Genomic DNA, 20,890 nt, shown 5'->3' with positions numbered 1-20,890 from the left:
TTCAACCCACAAATATTCATAGTCTGTCTAAAAGTAACAGACTGGTCACCCTTAAAATCCTTGCCTCTCGACAATTCCATTGATCACTTTAATAAAACCTTCCTGAACCTTCTTACCAACCTTGCTCCACTAAAAACTAAAACAGTTAAAACTTCATCCTCTCCTTGGTTAACCAAAGAAACTAAACAAATCATGCACCTAAGAGACAAAAAGTGGAAACTTTACCATAAAAATACCCCATGTCGTAACAGAAGTCAAACAACTCCATAACAATTGCAAAAAGCTAATAATCAGGGATTGAAAATCATACTACAATAAACTTCAGTCAGAAAACTTATCCAACCCAAGAAAGATTCTGGGATTCTATCTCCTCCCTTCTCCACCCAGGCAATAAGGATAATCCATCCCCTAACCTAAACCTTACTGATCTAGAAAATGCCTCTAACTTCAATGCCTTCTTCATAGAATCCATAGCTAAACTCACCATCAACTTCTCTCACCACTCTCAACCTTCTCCCCTAAACAACCCCTCTACATCTCTACACAATCTGATTGCCCCTACTCCTACTTTTACCTTCTCTCCTGTCTCTATAAGCAAAATAAAGAAGCACCTCCTTCAACTCAAACCATGCTCCCCAGCCCCAAATAACCTACCCACAACTTTCCTCAGATTGTCTGCAGACAGCATTGCCCATCCCATCTCTATCTTAATAAACCAATCCATACTAGAATATGTCTCCCTCACTATGGAGACATGCCTTTATCATTCCACTCCATAATGGAGGCAAAAACATTGACACTTCTAATTTTTGGCCCATAGCCATCCTATCCCCACTATCAAAAATCATGGAAAAATGTATACAACCCTAAATGATGTCCTGTATGACCCAAAACAACCTACTAACCCCTACACAACATGGTTCTGGTCCCAGGCATAGTACCATCACTGCCTTCATCTCCTTTTTAGACTCAATAAACCTGGCTCACAACTCTGGCAAAATAGTTTCTACTCTGTTCCTCGACCTCTCCAAAGCCTTTGATACCATTTCTCACCCTTTACTATTATCCCAACTCCCCTCTCTCAAACCCCCCCCCCACCACCACCATCACCTGGTTTACTAGCTACCTCTCTGAAAGACAGCAAGCTGTCAAATGGAAAAACTCACTCTCTTCCTTTCTACACATCCCTACCACAGTTCCCCAAAGTTCCAACCTAGGCCCCCTCCTCTTTAACATCTTCATTAATAACTTCCACCAGTCTCTCTCCAATGCCACACTAATTCAATATGCTGATGATTCAACCATTATTTATATAGCAGATACCCCATCCGACCTACTTCTCAAAACTCAGTTAGCCTTCTCTAATACCGAATCATGGATGCATAGTAATCACCTTGCCTTAAATTATAATAAAGCAAAGTTAATGATCTTCTCACCATCCAAAAACACCAATATACACAAAAACTCTTTTACAGTGACTGCTCAGAATAACAGCCCCATAGAAATAGTGTCACATACCAAACTGCTTGGTGTCATAATTGATGAAAATCTAAAATTTGACATCCATATCCAAACTAAAAGCAAAAAAAACTCACCAAAAACTAGGTATCTTGTAAAGACACAATCATTACCTTACTCCCTCCACCAGACACACTCTTACCTCTACTTACCTTCTTCCCTCCTAATCTTCAGCTAGGTTTACAGTGCAAATTGGAAGACTAATATTTAGCTAGGTTTACAGGGCAAATTGGAAGACTGCTACAATAAAATATCCAAATTTGCCACCAACTCCAGAAACTCATCGCATTACTCTCTCCACTCCCTGAAATGGCTTGAACTTCCTAACTACCTCAGACTCCTTAGAGTTACTACTGCTCACAAGCTCATATTCAGACCTTTTAGTTGTCCTTCTCTGTCCACCTTTTTAACCCCCTACATTCCCAACTGCTCTCCAAGATCAGAAAACAACAATCTTCTAAACATATATAAGCCTTGTATAGCCTTGCCCTGGCCACCTACTATTATTCTGCTCCCCAGCTAAACTCTGGAATTCTCTCCCTACCACCCTTCAAAATACTCAGAGCCACTCAAACTTCAAAACTCTTCTCCAATCTCACCTCCTTTCAAAGTGGGACTGTTCCTGTACCTCTACCACATAAACTCTTTAACACCATCTCCCATGCACTATACACCTCAACCTTCCATCACTGTGTTCTCTCTTACCCTTTGCCTCTACTTCCTCTCCTACCCGACAGATTTTATTTTCCACAAAGGGGGAAAAGAAATCACATCTCTGATTTTCCACCAGCAATGTTGTTACCACCTGCGAACACAATGGATATGTACAGGGGTTCATACAACAGGGATCACGGATGTAGCACAGGCATGGTGGCGGGTGGTAGTATAGCACCTATTGTGCATGTTGAACAATGGCACATGTAAAAAAGTAGAGGCATGACAATGCCATATTGTCCACACTGAAGTAGAGGAAGATACTGGTTGCTTTTCTTAACATGGGTGATGGATATTGGTCTTCAAAGTACAACAGTAGAGTTGAAGGGAATACACTAGAGTTGAAGGGAATATACTTTGTATAAAGTTGCAAGCATATACAGAGGCAGGTTGAGAAGATACTATGGACAGCTTTGTTGCCACAGCCACATAACACATGCAAGTACACTCAATATGCACAGGTATGCAGGCATATTAATTAATTTATTTATTTATTGACATTTGGTGACCGTGAAAGTCTGACTGGGTCAGAAACCCATTTTCAGCGAAGGCCTAGGGAGAAAAGCTCCCCAGTACAAAGTATAAACAGTAGAAGTTTAAACAGTATTACTGAATGTATAGAACATTGTACATTTATAGAACATTGATTAAGGTACACAATTTGTCAAACTGAATTATACAGTCATAACATTTGAACCATCAGGAGAAGATCAACATTTAACCTTTTTGTATTTGAGGATAAGGTCCTTCTTGAAAAAAAAAAAACAGTTTAGTGACATAGCTTAATTAATGAGATGTCAGCAAGTTTAGGAAATAGTGAGTATTAGACTTAAGTAATAGGAATTAAAGAGTAGTGAGAGAAAGTCAAGCTTTAGTAGTAAGTAGCTTTAGGCTGAATTAAGGGAAGTTGATACTGTACATTTATAAGTATGAAATGTATTAATCAGAGTGAAATATGAAGAAGGTTAGTGTAACAGGAGCTCAAGGTATAATAGAGGATGATAGCACTTGTAAGTGTTCAAGATATAGGTTAGACAGATGTGCACAAAGAAAGGTAGGAAGTAGGAGGGTGTGGGGAAGGGTTAATTTGGTGAACGTGTCCGTGTACTATTTATGTCTGTAAAGTCTGCTTAGTTTGACTTGTATTTTTGTGTTTATGTCAGATACGTGCTGTTCAAAGGTGAGCCTGTTGTCTGTAGTGATTCCTAGTAGCTTTGCCTGGGTTACTATTTCAATCTGAGTTTTGTTTTGTGAATATAGTTTAAAATCATATCTGAAAGGCTTTGGAGAGAACAATAGAAGCTTAGTTTTATTTGGGTTATTTAGTAGCTGTGAATCATTTAACTAGGTTTTGATAGAGGTAAAGGCAGTTTGAGTAATGGTTATGAGGTGAGGGCTTGGTGGAAGAAGAAATGGTGGCATCATTAGAATACTGAATGATAGTGCATATGATAGCAATCTTTTAGTGATAGGAATCACATCAGTAGGAAGGGTGACAAATACAGTTTAGTGCACAATGTTAGAGCACTGTGTACTTCCTGAGGGGTATTCATCATCTGAAAACTCCATTTTCCCCATAGTTTAGGAATCAATAATCCATTAGTGTGATATTTCTTATAAAGAACTGACTGTGCAAAGACACAATCTGCCCACTTATTGCCCTCTTGAATGACAGGTATGCATATGAGGACAGCTGGCAGGAAAGAACTTTATGCTGCCACTGTGCATCCTCTACATGAAGTGTAGGCTGATACTTTCACATACCATAGGCATCCCATGGCTGCAGTATCATTTATAAAAGACATTCTTGTGTGCATATCTCATCTTTTTGCACCTACATGGTACACTAAGTACAGCTGAGAGATACAGTGAGAGTGTAGTTTACATATACCATCTCATATGACAGCAATTAGTCACAATTTTATTACTGTTCACTTTGCAAAGACCACATAAACTAGAGTACAAAGAAGACCACCTTAGATTAGGTGCCTCTGTCCAGCAGAGCCATTGAAGTGATCCCTGGGGTAAACTTTCTGTTTCCCATCCACTTGTCAAGGTTTCTCTTGAAGAGGGTTAGCAAAGAGCTCTGCCTAATGTAGATTGGAATCTTGTTCCAGAGCATGGGAAGTCTGTGGGACAGGAATCTATCCCTCCAGCACGTCCTATTTATTGTTGTGGTGAGGTTTAGATCCCTGGAGCATGTGGCTCAAGGGGATATGGTTTTCTTTAGGAGGAGCATGTCCATCAATTCTGGGTTGGACATGGCCTTGTATGTCAGGCAGAGATCACCCCTGAATAGGCAGTATGCAACCGAGTACAGCTGGAGTTTTTTCAGTCGAGCTGCATAGGGCATCTGTTTGAGGCCAGTGATCCTCTTGGTGAGGAACTTCTGTGGTCTTTCCAGTTGTTGCAGGTGTCTTGTAAGGTACATCCTAAATGGGGCATTGTACTCTATGATGGGTCCGATGAGTGATGCATAGAGGGGCCCAATGACCTCTTTTGATCTGGATGCAAACCTTTTTGTGATTAGGTGGGCCACATAGAAGGATTTTCTAACCACTTTGACAATGTGATTATCAAAGGAGAGGTTACTATCTACTTATTACATCTTCTGTATTTAGGGGGCTACCACCTATGTGGTAGTTTGTGGGTACTTTGTTTTTTCCAAAGGGGATGACTATGCACTTTTTGGCATTTAGCTTGAGCCCATGGTTTTGACACCAGGTATCTGTTTCAGTGAGACCCTTTTGGAGGATGTCTGTGTCAGCCAGAGAGTCAGTTATAGCCCCTAGTTTGCAGTCATCTGCGAACATGGTCAGCCATAGTCCTCCTGTGCTTGCTTGTACCTCTGAGAAGTATATGCCGAACAGAAGGGGTCCTAGGACTGAGCCCTGGGGAATGCCACTTGTAACTGGTTTAGAGTCAGACCTAGCTGCTGCAACACTTACCATGTGGGTTCTGTCTGTGAGCCAGTTGGCAACCCATCTTGTGACATAGGGGTTTATGTTCAGGCTTGGTGAGCTTGTCTATAATACCCGAGTGGGGAATGGTGTTGAAGGCCTTTGCGAGGTCTAGATAGGCTGTGTGAACCATCTTTCCCTTGTCTACAGCCTTGGTAACTGTCTCAAAGAAGTCCACCAGGTTTAGGAGGCATTATCTGCCCTTAACAAAGCCAAACTGGGTAGGGTCCAGTTTGGGCCACATACATAGGCTTTGTCAAGTCTGTTGGTTGGTATAATATATGCATGGGATGTAAGGGTGGTGGTGATGGAGGTGGCATTTGTTATGATATGCCTAAAGATGAATGTTCTTTCTGGACAGTACCTATGCTGGTTCTACTTACACACTGCACCGCAGTGACCTTTTGGCTGGTATGGACCTATGGTGTACATACATACAAGACTGCGTCTTGCACTTGGGAATCTGGCATCTCTAATGCACATCACAGTCACCTGATTGTGATCCCTTCAGCTTAGCCGTTGAGTGCTCATAATGTCACAGAATTCTTTTTTTGTATCATTCAGAAGGATTCCTTCTGCATCAGCACTAATGCTTCCTGTACTACTCACCTTAGGACAGCTCCAAGAATTATACCTTTCAACTGTGCATTGGTTTGTAGAATGTCCAGATTTATGCCTCATGGTTTTGGTCCGTTCATAATAAAAGTTGTGTTCTTTTGGCACCGAAGGACTGAAGATGCTAAACGATGATATACATTCAATTTGCAGAATATTTCCTTCAGACAATGTGTGGTAAAACAAATCATGTTATTCTAACAACTTTCTACATTTATAAGAGCAATATTTAAAACCTGTCCCTATTTTGGGCCCTTTGTTCCACATTATTTTAGGCTTTGGGCAGATTTCTTTCAGTACTAGGTTGAGAGGTATGCCCATAAACGGACCTTTTCAAAATAAGTAACAACAGTAGGACCCACTACAGCAACAAACTGAAAGGGACATACTTGTCCCTGAAATCTGTATCTCTTTCTAATTGATGTGTTCTGCACTGCCTAAAAATTCCATCTCATTCTGGTTCTGATATTTTCCTTATCCCATCCCAGCAGTAACACTAATCATTCACAAATGAATAATATGCACATAGGAGGTATTGGTCTGTTTTATTTTCCTGACCGAAAAATAGGTAAAAACATTGCAAGTGAGCCGTCACTTTAGAATTATTCAGTGACAAAAAAGGTTGACCTATCTAGTATGACTCTGGTGCTAGTCTGGACATTTATGTATAAAGAACATCAGTTAGCAGTTAGATAAGTAAACGAACATTGTTCCAGACCGGATTATAAAAAGCAACTTTGAGCAGTAAACCCAAACAGCCAAACAACTATATTTATTATTAATTAATTGATTAAATTAAAATAGTTATTTGACATTTGTTTACTGGGAAAGTCTGAGTGGGCGGGAGCCCATATTCAGCTGAGGCCCAGATAGAAAAGATTCCGAGACAATTATCATATTACATTAGCTTATTTCAGAGCAACAATGAATGTTTTCACATACAAGAAAGAATATACAATAATGGATAACACGTCATTTTTACATATATTAGATGAAACATACTTACACATTAATTGCAGGCATTAGATATTACTAAGAAGACTATATACATGAGACAAGAGGTCTTTACAATTAATGATTCAGATCAGTATGATTCTGCTTTATAGTTAAATAATTGTTTATTAAAATGTACTTAATATACATATCTTGGCTTTGTATTATTAAGTACCTTGCAGGATGCCCAGTAGCAAGTCCTGCCTAAACCCCGCCCAACATCCAACAATCAGTGAAAGTAAAGTACTATTCATAATGATGGCAGCATAAATATTCATTGTCTATTCGTAGTTTACCCTTTTTCTCAAGGTAGTGGGATCTTGGAGTTGGTATATTCAATTTGCGGGGGTAAGGGGGTATACCCCCTGCAAAAATGAAGGGAAAAAAATACTTGCATCTTTTCTATACCATAATATGCCTGTTTCAGCTGTCAGTCACTGAGGCTACATCCACTTCTGTGCAGACCTGCCTGTGAGATACTTTACTAATACAATGCCAATATTTTACAGTACATGGTTGAGAGAGGAAGGGAATTACAGAAGAGGGAAAGTAGAAAATAGAAATGTATGTGTTTACTAGTAAAGTAAGGAGTATGGATAGAGAAGAAAGAAAAGTTAGGGGACTGTATAGTGATATCAGTAATGTAAAGGAGGCAAAAAATTATGAATTGTATAAAATATAATAGCAAGGCAGCAGCAGATAAGCATGGCACATGTGCTGTTACAGTTAACAAATTAAGGGGCTATTTCATTAACCTAGTACAGAACATGAGCAGAGCCATGTATTTTTTTTTAGGTAGTTGCAGAAAATAGTGAAAAGGTACACAGCTGTGTCTGCATGCCAGTGAAAGAATAAACTATTTAGATGCAATGAAAACACAACAGTAGGCCTTATAAGCACTACTTCTCTACATTTTAAAGAGAAGTGATACAAATTTCCTGTTAGTATGGGCTGTTAGTATGGGCTGTAAATAAAAGGAGCACAGACAGGGAAGTGTTAGGATTAGCTGAAGTGCAATTTACCCATCCCCCCAAGGTACTGAAACCTGAGCTGTAAGACTAACAGCTGCCTGAATGTAAGCATTAAGATCATATGACCTGAGAGCTAAACCAAAACAAAGAGACTAGCAGATAATCATGACACTCTCCTTTTAAGGAGTGTTGAATTTAAACCAAATGATCAAAAGTTAATACTGGAGACCCAGGATAGTGGACTACATGCACATTGGTTTACAAAGTACATTGAACATGTGGGAGAAACACAAATGGAGGTTTTGTAAAACAGAATTGGAAACAGTCACATATCTTGTTGCTGATTGCGATATATTATTGGTAGAAGGACTATATACCATACCTCTCAACCTGGAAACTTGGACAAGGCCCATGAAAAATAGGTACAAGTCTGTACACTGATTAACATAAAATTTGTGTGCATAATTTTGCATACACAATTATGTAACCCCACCCACTCCAATGGAATTGTGGGGTACCAGCTTTCAAATGCAAACTGAAGAACAGACAACCAAAATATGGCACCAGAGTCCCGCTGCAGCCATTCCAATGTCCCATTACCTGGCTATTTCATCCCATTTATCATAATCACTAATATGCATACTGCTTTACTTCTACAATGATTATTTGGATTTTATTTTTACATTGTATAGCACAATGCGCAAACACTAATAGACATCTGCTAAACAAAGCAATACTGTCTCACAATGAAAATAGACTTAGCATTAAAACCTCTCTGCCCTTGAATCATTGAAACAGCATTGAAACCCATACCACATCCAAAGAAAATGCATCTGGCCAGTGGTGGATAAAGATTACCTTTGGGCTGTTTTCAAATCATAGCCCCCATGCACACAAAACAAGAAACATACACGTGTTCTTTGATACACCTTCCTGACTTTATTATATTCCTTATATAATACAGTACACTTGTTAGACTTGCAGCACATTATAAATTTATTGTTTGAACATTTTTTCCAGTAAGCAGTGAAACAAAATGCATGAACCAATAATGACAAAACTGCCCAATTCAGAACATTTCCATCATAAAAGTCTACACACACACACACACACACACACACACACACACACACACACACACACACACACACACACACACACCCAGACACACACACACCCAGACACACACACACCCAGACACACACACACACACAGACACACACACACCCAGACACACACACACACACACACACACACACACACACACACACACACACACACACACACACACACACACACACACACACATACAAGTCTGCACTGTTTGAGTGATAAATAGTGTATGGTCTGAACAAAAGACATATTATAAAAGTACAATGTTTTAAGTATATTATTAATTTATTTGGCATAATGAGATCTGAATATTCCCAGGATGTGAGAGGGTGTCATAAATGTCAACATATTGCTTCATTCAGATCTCTTATGTGAAATATGTGGCTCATCAAACATAAAATGCTTCCAATAAAAAAGTAACAGCACATCAGTTTCACAACCCATGGCAGATTAAACGTCCTCATGAAATTAATATATCAAAGAGACATATGCTATATTGCAGAACAGTTTGAATGCAATTCATCAAGATTTGGAGTAATAAACCAAGCTCTGCACAGTGGCTTAATGCCATGATCAGCTAATCTCATACAGAATCTTTTACAGAAAAGCTGCATTCTTTCCTCTGGCAAATAATATAAACAGACCTGATTCATGTCATGGATGGATGATGTTCACACACAGCACTCCTTTGCAAATCCACAAAACACACAAATCCACTTCCTCTGTAAGTCCATAAAACACACAAAGCCACCTCCTCTGCATGTCCATAAAATGCAAGCCTAAAACTAAATCTATGAGGCAGCACCCATAAAATGTAAATCCTAAATCCGACACACACTGAAGCCAGCCACAGCCACCATAAAAGTAAATAGCTCCCTCTGCAAGTCCATAAAGGTAAATCCTGAGCAAGCCCATAAAATGCACACCTAAATCCGTGAGGCAGCAGCCATAAACCAGCAGCACCATTCCACATGCTGAAGCCACCTGCAGATGCATCCACAAGCTAAAGTAAATCAGTGACCCTCATGGTTTGGCAGTAGCAGCACCATTCTTCTACACATTCCCTATTTCCATTTCCCTTAACTCCCTTGTGGCTAATATATGCACATGAGCAGTTGTTCAATTCCAACAGGCTAGCAGGTTGTTTCACAGAGCTCACATCATTGTGCACATGATGACGTCAGCTCAAAATGCTGAACATTTTTTTTTTTAAATACAAAGCCGGGAAATTTGGAAATTAAGGGGTGGCACTTGGGAATCATGGCACTCCATTATTTGGACCCAAAAACCTGGTAAAAAACAAGTAATCCAGTACGGTTGGGAGGTATGCTGTACACTGAAAGACATAATAATGGGGCAAGACTGTTCCACTTGGGATTGTGCAAACATTACAATACTGAAGTAGTTGAAAAACACTGGAAACATGAGCATGGAAAGAGATGGTCAACAGACCACACTGCTTTGCCAGGGGTGGTCTGCCCTTTACCCCTGTAAGCTTTTGAATATTAGTTAAAACATTGTCACCCCCATAGTGCCTTTTTTGTCAATGCCAAACTGCAAGAATGTCCAGCATAGCAAATCAAAACCAAGAAAATCTAAAGGTGTTACTGCTCAATGCTAGGAGTCTAAACAAAAAACTACACTCCCTAGAAGGTCTCTTCACACTAGAGAATGCTGATGTCTGTGCTGTCAATAAGACAAGGTTTAAAGCAACAATGAGCACACCAACAGTGCATAGTTATAATGCCTTCCACACATTTAGACAAGCTGCTACACAGACAGGGACAAAAGGTTAAATGTCTCAATTTGCATAAAAAATAAATATACCTGAAGGCTGGTCAAACAGAACATTGCACTTGACCTACTCCATGTTCAAATCACCATAAGCAAAATCTAATACCACTTCCTTGAAAGTTATAGGTCCCCCTCTATAATGCAAGAAACCCATACCATGTATTTAAATTTATTGGAAATACTCACCATCCAGTCCAACACCATATTCATGGGTGACTTTAATTACCCTACTATTACCTGGGAATCCTATACAACAACACCAAACATACCAGCACAGAGATTGCTGGATTTTGTAAACACAAAGTCCCTGGACCAGATTGTCAATACACCAACCAGGGGTGCAACCATGCTGGATCTAGACTTCAATAATATGGGAGAGTGCTGCACACCTCCTAGTGTAATGTCCTTCCTGTAAAGTCTGACCATAAAATGGTATCCTTTGAAGTAAAAATAAAACCTGAACCCCCAGCTAACCTTGTAATATTCAGGAACTACTCTAAGACTAACTTCTTGCTATCAAGTGATAGCCTAGCAAATTTTAAAGCCCCCATAAACCATGAGAAGACTGCTGCCTATGCAGAACAGTGTATAGAGATGCTGTATAAACATGTTAATAGCTGCCTAGAGGCAGCTCTATCTACCATGAAGAAGTACAGAGCTAACTTAAAAAACAATCCACCCTAGTGGAATCACAAAATCAATAGGCTATGTGATGATGTGAGGTAGTGCCAGCTATGCCAGATGGAGTAATGCAGTGCATGTGTAACATATGCCATCATAGCTGAGTTTTGTAAAGAAATATATGTAATTTGTATATCAATCTGATTTGTTCTGATGCTTGTGTTGAAAATGTATTTGTAAATCTGCTTATGTTAAAAATGTACCAACAGTGGGTCCTGCTGGACAGAAAAGAAATACACCTGTATATGAGACTGTATTGTAACTGTTGAAATGAATATATTGTAACAGAGGATACTGGAAGAGAAGAGGTTAATCTCCATCCAGCTAACTTTGAAAAATAGTCTGAAATTAAATTACATGGTTTATGCCATAAAGATTGCATCCTAAGTTCTGATTGCAGCCAGAGACAAAATGACTGTGAAAACCAGGACTAGGAATCCTACTGTATTGTCCTTAAGGGTGAACTAATTGCTACTCTGGAAAGGTGGACGTTTTTGAAATTGTTTTATGGCTTCCAGATATTATAACACATCCTAGCAAAGCTCTATGTGTGTATGTATTATGACACATAGGTGCTAGATTCTGGTTCAGTTTCTAGTAAATGGGGGTAGTATGGGAACTAGAGTCAGATAACCAGATGTATGTGATGCCATTCTGTAATCCAGCACTGAAATGATGCTTTAATACTAGATGACAGAGAAGTCTCAGTGCAGTCTGTTTTTGAAACCTGACAAAGTAGGATCACTTGCCTACGTCATGTTGCCTTGTTCTAGTAACTGAACTAGGGGACAGTAATTATTTAGATCAGTCAATAAAATGTAATGAGATTAGTCAAGTATTGTTTTTCTGTATCTGTGTGAACCTGTCCATCTGTGTTATTTTTAATATTTCCTGTGGCTGAAACTCTGGTGTTTATTGTAAATATATATTTATTATTTTCATGTTATTTTATTACTTATTATTAAATATATTTAAACTTTACAACATGGCTGCTCTTTCTAGAGAATATTTTAACCTTTGAGAGTACTTATATTTATTTGGTGATACTGTGGCGACTCCAGAAAGCTTTGCTGCATTGGTCAAACACTACCATTTGTATTAGTATTCATGTTACTCAGTATAATTGGGTACCCTGGTAAGAGCCTTTGAGTAGCTGGCTTAGGAGTGTTCTGGTAGCAGTATCTACCTTGTAGTCTGGGCAGAGGGAGGATAGCTGGTAAATGTGTGCCAGCCTTTCCCAGGCATGTGTGTGTGTGTGTGTGTGTGTGTGTGTGTGTGTGTGTGTGTGTGTGTGTGTGTGTGTGTGAAAATCAAATCTCAAAGTGTGGGTGTGTCAGCTACTTGGAGCAGGGACAAAAAGCACTGGTTTCACAGACATGGTGGTGAAGACCTTGGCTTGGAACACTCAGCTGATAATGCAACACTACAGCTGTGTCAGTGGAGAGTCCCATTTGGGGCCTGGAGAGGGAAACCCAGCTCCAGGATGGAAGTGTGTTCCCTGTGTGCTCTTAAGGGAAATTGTGCTTGCTGCAGAGAGCTGTATATGGAAGTACTATGTGTGTGTGTGTGTGTGTGTGTGTGTGTGTGTGTGTGTGTGTGTGTGTGTGTGTGTGTGTGTGTGTATATATATATATATATATATATATATATATATATATATATATATATATGTATATATTACTGGTGTAAGTGGTGAGGATTGAGGCTCCTTGATTACTGGCCCAGAGGTGGGACATCACAGATTGTATGGCAGAAGGAAGAACTAAGGCCAAGAACAACCACAAGGCATTCTTTACTATGTTTGCAACCTCAAATACAATGCACAATTCTGTACAGAGCTCATTGTAAATGGAACCATACATACTGAGCCAGAATATATAGCAAACATATTGGCTGACAAATTCAGCTCCAGTTTTACCCCTCTCTCCCCTTCAACCTTCCCTCAGGAAATCTCATCAAATGTAACTCCCCCTGCTATCACTAGGGAACAGGTTCTTAATGGTCTCTCTAAGGCCAAGCACACTGCATCAATGGGCCTAGACAATATCTCAGTATTCCTTCTAAACAGCATGAAACATGACCCATCAGGCCCTTGGGAATTGTTATTTAACTGTAGCCTCCAAACAGGCTTTGCGCCTCATGCATGGAGAAAAGCAACAGTCATCCTCTGCACAAAGATGGACCATCTACAGACCGTGGAAACTACAGACCCATAAATCTCACTATTCCTATATGCAAAGCCATGGAAAATGTGATCATAGAAATGATGAATAATGATACAGTAAACCTCCAGATACTGTTCCCAACCCAGCTTGGTTTCATCAAGGGCATGTCATGCCTACTTAACCTGGTGGACTTCTTTGAGAATGTCATCAAAGCAATGGATGAGGGCAAAATGGTTCACACTGCCTACCTTGACCTGCCAAGACATTTGACATAATACCCAACCCCAGCGATGTTGACAAACTCAAGAGGTTAGTTACCAACCCACATGTCACCCAGCTGGTAGCCAATGGCTCACAGACAGGACCCAGGAATTTAGAATTGGGGAGTCCACCTCTACTAACAGGCCAGTCACAAGTTGAGTCCCTCAAGTATCAGTCCTTGGACTGCTCTTTTTTTGGCGTTTACTTCTCTGAAGTTAAGGCCAGTGTCAGTAGTCTCTGGCTGACTAAATTTGCAGATAATCACAAATTAGGAGCCGTGATTGAATCTCACACTGACACAAATCTTCTCCAGGAAGGATGACAGAGACAAACAACTGGTGTCAAAGTCATGGACTAAAACTAAATGCCAAGAAATGCATAATAGTATCCTTCAGGAAGTCATCCACTCCTGGTAACTATCATATTGGCAACACATTCTTTAGAATTGACCCAGTAGTTAGGGACTTTGGGACACACATAGACAGCAATATAGCCTTTGACCATCACATGTTTACAGTAGTAAGGTAATCATATTATGTTGCGCAATTTATAAACAAACGTATGGCATCTAGGTCCAAGGAATTCATTGTTCCACTTTATTTGACATTCATCAGACCTATCATTGAGTTCAATGCACTTTTTGGTATGTATCTAATCAGGCATATCCAACAGTTGGAACATCCACAGAGGTTCATCACTAAAAGAAAACAGGGTATAAGTAAAATGTCCTGTGCAAGTAACAAGGCCCTATCCCTGTATTCTGTCTCTTACAACCTGTTGAGGGGAGATCTATGCCTGGCATACGGGACTTTGTCAGACCCCACTCTGATGGACCTCCTACATATCCACAAACAGCACCAGAATTACCCATTCTAAAAACTTAAACCTTGCCTGTGATATAAATGTTATCTACTGGAGAGACAGGTATGTATCCCAGAGACTATCCCATCTCTGGAATTGGCTGTCCATCCATGTGAAACTGAGTACTTCCCTAACCCAATTCAAGTATAATTTGGACAATTGGATTGGGAACAGGAAATTTATCCATGGCTTGGTGCCTATGTCTCTAATGGACAGAGGCTACCTGTAAATGGTTCATCTCCCAGGCCCCTGCTTGTAAATGGTTCATTTCCCAAGCCCCTGCTTACACTTATCATGGGTACTAGAACTTGTCAGAATTTTTGGATGCATGGCTAGGCTTAAAAAGGCCCTCATGGTCATTAGCCTAGTGAAAACCTATGAACCTATGAACAAATCATTATAGAAAATGATGAAGTTTATATGGCATGGAATCACCCATTATCAACAGTTCAAAAAATATTTATGAGAAAACCAGATATAGTGGTCCACGAAAAGAAGACAAAAGTAGCATTGATTGTTGATATTGTTATACCCAGTGGCTACAGTGTCTTAAGTACAGAGAGCTGCAAAGTCATAAAATACCACGATTTGCAGAAAGAAACATGGGCAGTGTGGAAGAAGGATACCTAGATAGTTACAATAATAGTAGGAGCAATGGGTCTTAGAAAAAAAAATTTACAATCATACTTACATTTGGTACCAATGCATGTAACTCCAAACAAATTGCAGAAGGAGTCATTACTGGACACATTGCAGGTGCTGAGAAGAGCACTTCTTGCTAACATCAAAGACAAAAACAATACTACTTTCATGAACTTTAATCATACTTTGAATTAGGAATGGGGTCCATTCTTATCATGGCATTAGAAACCCAAAAGACTTGGAGAAATTAAAAAACCTATAAAAAGACCTATATCATGTTTTCTATCTCTCAGAATTTTTTTGTCAACACTTTAAACCTGTCTATACCTTTAAAATTATAGCACCTCATCTAGAGACCACCCTATATTTTGGAAAAGAAGAAACCCTATTAGGTGACATCCTTCTGATTACGGACAGAGTGTTATTTATTTATCTATTTTACATTTGATAACCAAGTAAGTGAACTAGTACAAAGACTCTTTTCAGCCATGACCCAGGCTACTGAAGAAATATAAAATAAAGATTGGTTAGACACAACATACATATGGCTTTCCTTGTTAAAAAAGCATTGCTCTGTCAGGCAGAACATACACGTTGCCTTCTCATCTATTAAATTATTTGCAGATCTCACAGATATTATGCACAGCCAAATGAATAACCCAAATAAACTAACATAGCAACTCTGTGTGTAGAGTTTAGAGTGTACAGGACAGAATTTAGTGCTTATTTTTTAACTGTGCCCATACAAAGCATGCTTTATGACTTGGGTAACAGACTATTTATGTACCAACCTCCTTCAAAGACCTCTTTCTGTCTAGATTGGTTCTTTCTTGATTTCTTCACTGCTAATGACCAAGGCAGCCTTTTAAGGTTAATTCCCTTCTGAGGCACTTTACTCTTATATGTCAATCCTCTACCCTTTAATATTTCAAAAATCCAAATAATTCTTCATGTAGACAATATGGCCATCTCATGTTTCTCTAGCACTTACTCTATTTACTCCACTTTAAGAAACTGAATGTAACTCTCAAAAACCTATTTCTTGAGCTACATAAAATGACCTGGTACTCATCAGAAATAAAACAAAAGCAATGTCTTAGAAGACCAAATCTAGATTCAGATGTGTTCTACCACAATGGATCATCAATAACCCCTCTGGAACACAACATAAAACTTCCCCATGCTTTAATTACTTTAGTATTTGGCTTGATCACCTTCTCACATTTGTTCAGTATTATGAACACACTAGAGCAAAAATTAAGCTAGAAAATCTTACCCTTCATCTTCTTAGAATACAAAAAATGCCAAGGCCTCACATCAGTGTAAAATGGATCATATAAGTCATTCCAAATTAAATATGTATATTTATTATCATAGCTCCACTTAGAGAGCATCACTTCTCAATCTTTGTGAAAGAAAAACAGTCTCCAATCAAGGAAGAGTCAGACTTACTACTTAATTAATTTTCTCAAACTCCTAGGGGCCTTGATAGGGGGTGTGGCTTGGAGTCCATTATAGGAGAACAGCTCCTGCCACCATTTTCTACTGCCTAGGGAATTAATGATTTACAAAGAACAGCTTTATAGCAGCATAGAGGGAAAAATGGATGCAAAAAGATGCTGCTGTTGGTCCAGGCATAAAAAGAAAATCTCAGTTACCAAAAGGTAATGGTGAAGATGTTGAGAATGCCAGAGTCTGCTTGACAGGAGACACAGGGACTTCAGATTTGACTGAAGAGATCAGAGATATTGGGTCTATATCAGAAGATCGACATCTAAAATGTCAACTCACCTTTCGTTGACACGAAAATGTCGAACTCCAAGTTTCTCAAATGGTCAAATCACTGATTGCTTTCCAAGGGAAAGAAAGCAGAAGAACAACAAACACCACATAAAAACAAACATCACCCATAACTAAATATTCTAACTCTGAGACTGCACTACAGTTGGGGATAGGGCAGGTGTAACAGAGCGGCTAACGAATTTCTTTCCCTTGGAAAGAAATTGGAGATTTGGCCATTTGAGAAACTTGGAGTTTGACATTTTCGTGTCGACAAAAGGAGAGTGACATTTTCAGATGTTGATCTTATGTTATAGACCCAAGATATTAGCCTTCCTTGAAATTAACATTGCAGTTATAATAAACATAGTAGCCCTAACTAACTTAAGTGCCATGATGTATTTCCCACCCCATCTGACTAAAATTATATGGGCAGTTTGTTAATAAAAATGTTTTATAAAAAAGAATCTGCCCACATAAATGTACTGAATCCCTCACTGATATCAATCAAAGGTTAGCATGGAGGATGCATCCATAAACCTTAATGGATGGGGCTCAAGAAAGGCACCACAAGTGATATATAAGGTAAGTGTAAAGGTGTAATTGTACACCTTAAGAAGCAAGCAGCACTTAGTGACAAATTAGGTAGCCTTAATAAATCCCTGGAAAATTAACTTAATACCTTGAAAGTGAAGACAGATAATGTGAAAAATAGATAAAAAAAGAGAAAATATAAGGCTTTCAGGCATCCATGATCCTGTTAGTCATCAAGACCTTCACACTTTTATTCACATAAATTCTTGCCTGCAGTCAATCCCCTCATATATCTAGATTAAGAGATTGACAGAATTCATAGTATGGACAAGAAATATCAGTCAGGTCATATGCAAGTTGCACTCATATTCTTCCGAAGAATGATTTTTTTTTCAATAATTTTTATTTTCATTTTACAATTATATATGACACAAACATTCCCATCTTTACAACATGACCATAGAAATATGTTATACATTAATGTTAATACCATAAGGTGTAGGTCATACAACACATTTATTTACACTATATACACAGATGCTTTCACCGTTAGCTCAATTGTTATAAAAAACAACGCATACATTCTTAATACCCGATCTATGATTTACTTGTCAAATCCTATGGATTTCTAGGTTCCATTATAGTGTATTCTTAAGTTGCTATGTGGTTGATTATGCTAATATTATATTAAAAGTTTGTTACCAAATTTCTCTGGACTTCATGTTTTGGTTTCTTTTATCCATTACTATTTTGTGAGCTAAAAGATGTTTTATGGCTATTTGTTTAAAACCCTCCCAAGAGAAGTTTATTGGATCTAGCCATTTGAGAGCTATATATAGTTTCATTGGTATAAAAATTATTCAGAGTGTGTTTGCTTGTTTTTTGGGGATGTTAGGTGGGAGAATGTATGATAAGGCAAATTCCTATGTTAATGTTGATGTTTGATAGCCCATTTTTTGTAACTGTACTTTGAGAGAATTCTATAATTTGTACACACATTTGCAACTCCAAAATACATGCAATAGGTCGGCTATCTGGTCCTTGCAGTGTGGGCAGAGTGATGACCTCGATGTATTGAATTTGTGGAGGATTGCAGGTGTGAAGTATGCGTTATTATTGATCATTAGCTGCGTGTATGCTAATTTTTTTAAGTGGTATGATCTTCAGTGTTAGATTGATTGCTTGGGTTATTTGCTGGTCATCTATGGATGGTTTTAGTTTTCTCCAGTAGTTAGAAAAAAAAAAAAGCTCCTTCTGGAATTTAATCTCGCTTATCATTTTATATGAATTAGTGATAGTTTTCCTTGTTGAGAGAATATTTTTCCAAAGCAAATTGCAAGTTTCTATGTCACTATTGGATATAGTAGTGTTTTGGAGGTAACTGGAACACAGTTCTTTGATTTCTCTTAGTATTATGTATGATTTGGAGAGATTTAAGTTAGTCCTCATTTCCTGTATTGTGCAATTAAGATATGGGAAGATATCTTGGATTGTTTTGTCTTTTAAACGTGGAAAACATTCTAAGTCTAGCATTTTGTTATTTATTTTTAGATTAGGGTTTTTATGGAGGGGTTGTTATATTGTTATGGCTTGTCCAAGGTTCAAAGATTGAAATAATTTTTGTGTTATGTTGATAGAGCATTTTAAGTGATCTAAAATGTAAGTTTGAATTTTTTTTTTTGATTTACGAATGGGAGTACTTTGGGATTAATACCTAGTGCTTTAATATATCTATAATAAATTGTCAACCAAGAAGGAGACCAGTTTTTCTTTGTCGGATCATGTTCAGCTATTCTCACTATTCTGTTAGTGTTAATGATCGAATAGTAAGTTTTAAAATCTGGTAGATTCAGCCCTCCTTTGTTCTTGGGAAGTGTTAATTTTGGATAGGAAATTCTGTTTTTTTTTTTTTTTGGGTTCCCATATGAACTTTGCTAGATAGGTGTGTATTTGGTTAAAGGATTTATTATGTATCATTACCTGTGATGTCATGAAAATATACATTAGTCTAGATAGGATATTAATTTTGATTATTGATACTTTTGCCATGAATGGTAGTTTTAGGTTGTTCCATCTTTTACAATCTTGCATTATGTTTTGCCATTTGAGAGTTACATTATATTGGTAGAAATCTTGTTTATTCTGGAAGAAGGTAATTCCCAAATATTTAGTTTCTTCTTTTATTTTTATTTTGTCCAATAGTGGTATTAATGGGATAAGTTTGGGTGTTATTAAGGGGAAAATATTGGTTTTATTAAAATTTAGTTTGTAGTTAGACATGGTCGAGAATTGTTCAATTGCAGTTATTATTTTGTTAATAGCTGAATTTGGTGTAATGCAGTATATATTCAAATCATCTGCAAAAGAGGTGAGATATATTTTGAAGTTGTGCACTGATGGGGGGGGGTTATGGTATGTATTTTGTTTAATATATAAAAAGAGTGGTTCTAAGTATAGGTTAAAAAGAAAGGGTGATAACAGGCATCCTTGCCTTGTTCCATTTTTTTATCAGAACTCAATTTGACCATGTTTTATTAATATATAGGGATGTATATGGATTACTATAGAGAGTTTGGATGATCTATATGAAGTTATTGGATATGTCAAAGTAACGTAGTGTTTGGAGTAAGAATTCTAGGTTGACCCCAAAGAATGATTTTTAAATCATGTTTATCTGCTCCATAGAATTAATTAGAAGGGATGGTGAGAAAAGCGTTCCAGCACTTTTCCAAGTGTCTGTTCCAGTGATGTGCAGAGTATGCAGGAGTTACAGGAGAGAATAAGTGGCTGCTGATGGTGTTCTGTATGGTCAAACCATACACTCTGGTGGTAGTTGTGGTGATGAGCCAGAGAAGGAAGTGTATCTCCCTGAATTAACTGAAAGCAAAAAAGATGTAAGCTCCAAAGATGCCTGACAATGTGGCTTATGTGTGTGGCTGTAGCTGGTCAGGTAGATAAGGAATGTTGCCACCTCATCAGGAATATATGGGCTTGCATTATAACTGAAGCTGCAGGCAAGAGGAATGAGAAGTGCAGCATGATTGGCTGTTTGGGTTGCATTTCTATTCCTTTTAACTTTCTGCCTTAAAAGCCTGTGTTTGTGTGGGTTAGGGCTTATTTGAGCTCATCGGATCCCATTTTGGCATCTTGCAGACTACAAGACCAGCAGAAAGGAGAAAGAGAAACTTTGATTCTAAGCATCTCCGTTTACTTATCCTTACTTAAATTTGCTTATGCACTAAGTCATTTTCTACCTTATTGCATTTATTGTAATTGCATTTACTGTTTT

This window comes from Protopterus annectens, chromosome 3.part0, assembly GCF_019279795.1.
Source record: "Protopterus annectens isolate FY-2018-M chromosome 3.part0, PAN1.0, whole genome shotgun sequence".
NCBI classification, from domain to species: Eukaryota; Metazoa; Chordata; order Ceratodontiformes; family Protopteridae; genus Protopterus; species Protopterus annectens.
This window is presented reverse-complemented; position numbering follows the sequence as displayed.